Source organism: Mandrillus leucophaeus, unplaced genomic scaffold, assembly GCF_000951045.1.
Source record: "Mandrillus leucophaeus isolate KB7577 unplaced genomic scaffold, Mleu.le_1.0 Scaffold69, whole genome shotgun sequence".
Classification (NCBI taxonomy): domain Eukaryota; kingdom Metazoa; phylum Chordata; class Mammalia; order Primates; family Cercopithecidae; genus Mandrillus; species Mandrillus leucophaeus.
In genome coordinates, this window is record NW_012107474.1 from 647,271 (window position 1) to 652,351 (window position 5,081).

Below are 5,081 nucleotides of genomic sequence, written 5' to 3' on the forward strand. Positions count from 1 at the left end.
AAGCTGCCAGGTCACCCAGGTGCCATGCGAGCCGCTCCCTGGGGACGGTTTTCAGCCTTGGATTTATCACGGCGGCTGTTCTCCGTCTGCCAGGCCAAGCCCAGCTTTCATCTCCCATTGCACAACCCTCTGCTTCCTCAGGCTCTGGGCTTATCGTGGTTTTCTTTTTCTACTGTCTGGAACTGAATGTTTAGTTCATCTATTTTGTATTCTCTCTTGTTTATATTAAAAACATTTTAGATAAGAAGTTTTCCTCCCAGTAAGTGTGTTTCTGGCCACCTTCTGAAGCCACGGCAGCATCAGCTCCTCTCTGACCTCACAGCGGCTCTGGAGGGCATCGGTTGAGTGTCCAAGCACCTCTCACCTCAGTGCGACACAGGGTCTGTTTCCAGCCTTCCTGCGTGCCTGGGGGTGCCTCACGTGTGCATATCACAGCTCCAGTGCGCCGTTCCCGGGGGGCCGACCTCGGCTGCACGCTCGCCCACCAGGGCGTGGAATCCCATGAACAGGGTTTCGTCAAACAGTGACAAGGAGACACGAGTAGACCCCACGGTAGTATGGGAGGGGCCTGTCTAGTGAGAAACTCAAGGGAACAACCTTGCCAGAGGCCCACAAACCCGGAGAGCACAGGGACTGGGCTCATCCTGGAATGTCAGGAGCAGGACAGTGGCCCGAACATCAGGACATCCAAGGGCCAGACCAGTGCTGGGACTCCCGGGAGTAGCAGGTAGTAGTGGGCAGCAGCCTCAAAGAACCCCAGGACCCCCACCCAGGGGGCAGTTCCGGGTGGGGACAAGGACGGACAGGACACCTGCTCAGTCCTGAGAAGCCACACAGAAGCCTTGCTCTCAGACAGGCCTCCCTCAGGCCTGGGCTGCCTGGCTCTGAGCCCCCAGCAAGGTTTGCAGTGCGGGGAGGGGAGAAGTTAGGGGTCTTGACCTCTATGCGGCACCAGGTCGGGGAGCAGCAGGGCAGGCAGGGTGGGGTCCCACCTTGGAGGACCACCTGCCAAGGACGAGGCAGGGGCAGGGAGGTGGCCGGCAAGCACGTCCCCCTCCCTACCAGCTGCAGCTTGGGGTAACGCTGCTGAAAACCGCAACCCCAAGGCCTCAGAGACACGACCTGCAGGACGGGCCTCTGTTCAGCCAGCTGGACACCAGCCAGAAGGAAACCTCTGCTGCCCCGAAATATGAAATTGGAACAGAAGGTTACGGGCCAGTTCACTCATGCGCAGAGGACAACTCCAAAACGAGGCCCTGGCAGGCAAAATACAGCCCGGCCCAGGAATTCCCGTGCCTGAGCTCAGACTTCAGAAACACAAGGCTGTGCGGCACACCTGCCCCCAGGAAAACCAACAAACACCCAGTTTTCTCAAAGGGCACCGAGAGGGAAGTCAGTAAAAGCTCCTGATAAAAGTGTTGCAATGACAGGTTTCATTCCTACTTGACACAAGTGAGCATATAAAAGCAAATGCCTACGTACTTGTTGAGAATGCTTGGGTTTGCCCCTAAAACCACACACACACACAGACGTGTGCACACGCTCAAGTGTGCGCACACACACCCCCAGCTCTGCCCCGGAGAGCCAGGGCGAGGCCGTGTGTCTTGACTTTCCAGGTGCAATGGTGCTTGTCAGCAGGCTTTCCCCTGAGGACTTCAGGACACCCTGGGGCTTCCTCCCTTGGGCTGCAGGAAGGACTAGGCCCCTCGGGTGGCCCCTCGGCAGGGGTCAGTGGCGTGTGCCCATCCTCTGCAGCTGCAGCACCTCCCCTGGGTCCCACCTGCCTCATCTAAATCTGGATGCCACCCCACTCCCCGAAGCTTGAGTGGGAAGTATGGGGCCCCCCGGCCTGGGCAGCCAGTGGTCAGCACGGTCACTGCCCCGGCCCCTGGAATCACCCCCAGGCAGGGCCTTGTCTGAGTGGACCCAAGTGCCCACTGGGCTCAGCTGTCCCCTGGCCTGAGTCCTTGGCCACTTCTCACTGAGCCCAGGGCAGCCAGGATGCTTCTGGGGAGGAGGAACATGACCCAGCATGGCGCCCCGGAGCCTTGGGTCCATGGGCTGGGTCCTAGGGATCCCAGAGCTCTGTGCCACCCCGAGCAGAGGCGGGCGCTGCCTCGTGGCTGCAGGCCTGGAGCCCCAACCCTCCCCACGCACCAGGTCACAGAGGTTGGCTGACACTGACCAGCAGCAGTGCCTGTTGGAAAGGATTTTGGGTTTTCGAGACACCCATGCATAGATACCTCCTGGTGGCACTTTCAGCAGTGCCCTGAGGGTCAGTCTGGCTGGGCTTGGCCATGGGCCCACTGCCCAGGGCAGGGAGGCCCAGGCTGGCTGGCAGCAGAAGGGTCCAGTGGAAACAGGTGGGGAGCAGCAGCCACCAAAGGTTGGGGGTGGGGCCAAGGCAGCCCATCCATTACAGGGGCACAGAAGCCCCAGAACAGAGCTGCCGGGAGGGGCTCAGGGGTCCACTCCAGCTCCCCTGTCTTATAGGGTCGACTGAGGCCCATAGAGGGAGCACGACCTCCCCAAAGCCTCAGCCACCAAGTCTGAGGCCAAGCCAAGAGCAAATCACTCACTGGGCCTCATGCTGGGGGCAGAGACCTGGCCCTGGGTCCTCTCTCCAGCAGGCTGCGATCATGGCATGTGGTCAGTGGACACAGGAACCCAGGACCGCAGGCTGCAGAGCTGCCAATGGGAACAGAGGTCCCAGGGCTCCCTCCCAGCTCTGTGGAGGGCTCCCCTGAGTCCAGGCCTTCCTGAGGCTTCGATGGTGTCCCCAGAGGCCAGGGATGTCCTGCTGGGATGGGTTTTGGCCACCCCTGCCCAGGCTGGCCTGGGCCCCTGGCTGAGGTGCCCACTCTCTCCCAGAGGGGTGGGGCAATTCCCAGGGGCACACTGGGGTGCAGGTGAGCAGCTGTCTTCTAACAGACACCAGGGTGTGCCTGTGTTTCTGCAGTAAACAGGGCACCATCCCTGCTCCTTGGGACAGGCACCCTCTCGCTCTAGAGTGCTCCAGCAGCACCAGACCACAAGGGCCTGATACAGGATCAGCCCTGGTACGCCTTTCACCCCCCACCCGCTCTGGACTTTGTCTCTCTCTGGAAAACGCGAGCTGCTGCCTGCAGGGCTGGGCTCGTCTGTGACATGGGGCCCCTGCCCGAGCCCAGCCAGCCCCGGAGGATTTGCAAGCTGCTTTCCTGTCCCTGTCCATGGTCTGGGTAACAGAGGACAGATACTTTCCCCGGACGGCAGGGAGCTTCCTGCCAGCTTCCCTGCTGCCTCCACGCTCAGTAGCTGTAAGCAAAAGCGCCAGCCTTGTGGGGCCCACAGCCTCATCTGGGAGACTGGGATGCAAACGTGATAGCTGGGGCTCTGGCAGCTGCTCTGGCATGAGAACGAGGGAAGGGTGGTGGCCCCTGGGCTACCGATGGCATTGCAGAGGCTGGGACTGCCGTGCCCAGACTTCTCACTTTGAGACGGAAAGGCCCACCGCGTTTTAAACACAACCTGCCAGGACTTGGGTCTTTTCTTAACAAGCAGCCTGCCATGAGACTAGGAGGCCAGCAGGCCCTGCTTATTCCCAGGACCGGTGAGCCCGGCCCCGCCTGTTCCACGTGGGCCTGAGTTCTCCCTACCCCTGGGCCCCACCTGGCAGAGCTCGTCCTAAAGCAGCAGAGTCGGGAGTGGGGAGCCTGGTCCCCGAGCACCTCCTGGCCAGAAGCTGCCTGCTGCCTGCCTAGCCTGGCCTCCACCCTCCTCAGTCCCCATTGGGGCTGTCTCTCCAGGGCCCAGGCCTGACCACCCTCCACTTGGAACTCTCCCACCTCCCACAGGTGCCCCTTTTCCTCCGGGGAGACTTCAGGGCCCGCCCAAGGGGACAGGGGACAGGGGACAGGGGACAGAACTTCCTGTGGCCGTCCTGTGCCCCCGTGGCTGAGCTCCGAGGGGGCGGGCTGGAGCAGGGATCATAGCTGTCGCACAAATGAGACAGAGCTCGTGGGCCCTGCCAGGGACAGGCTTCAGGCAGCGGGAGCCAGGCCCTGTGTGGGCGGGGGCAGTTTCGCCGGGGATGGAGGGGTCGTGGGGCAAAGGCCAGGTCCAGTCAAACCCCAGGCCACCCAGGAGCCATGCAGAGTCCCAGAGGGGAGAGACAGGAGGCTGCCCCCATCCCATAGGAGCTGCGCAGACAGGCCCGGCCGCCTCCTCCAATTAAACATCGGGTTAATTAGAGTCTTCCAGGCCCAGGGGAGGGGACCGAGATGGAGTAATCACGGCTGTGCCAGGAAATCCAGAGCTAAGGCTGGGGGAAGCGGGGAGCATGCTGCCCACTGGGAAGGCGGGAAAGCCAGGGCTCTGCCACCCACGAGGGGTGCTCCGGCCACACCAGCTCTGGGCTGGAGCACACACAGGTCACACTCGGCTCAGCGGGGCCCTCAAGCCACCCGTCCTCACGACTGTGTGTGGTCACCGCCACCATCGGGGCCGGTGGGGGATGCCAGAGCCCGAGAGGCCACAGGCTCAGCATGGCGGCTTCTCCTGAGACAGCAGGGTGGGGTGTTTGAGGGGGTGTGTGGGGTGTGGGGGGCTGTGGGGGTGTGCGTGGGAGGGCACGTGTGTGGGGTATGGAGCGTGTGTGGGATGTGTATGTGGACGGGGGCGACTGTGGGGTGTGTGTCGGGGTGTATGGAGGGGTGCGTGTGTGTGGGGGGATGTGTGTAGGGGTATGCGTGGAGTATGTGTGTGGCGTGCGTGTGGGGATATGTAAGGGGGAGGTGTGGGGGGGTGTGGGATGTGGGTGTGTGTGCAGTGTGTGTGGGATGTGTGGAGGGGTGCGAGTGTGGGGGGTGTGTGTCAGGGTGTATGGAGGGGTGTGTGGAGGGATGTTTGTGGGGTATGGGGGTGTGTAGGGATGTATGTGGGGTGTGTGTGTGGGGTGTATGGGGATGTGTGTGGGTGTGTGGGGGGTGTGGGGAGGAGTGTGTGTGTGGGGTGTGTGTGAGGGGTGTGTGTAGGGTTGTATGGGGTATGGGGTGTGTGTAGGGGGTGTGGGGTGAGTGTTGGGTGTGAGGTGTGTGTGG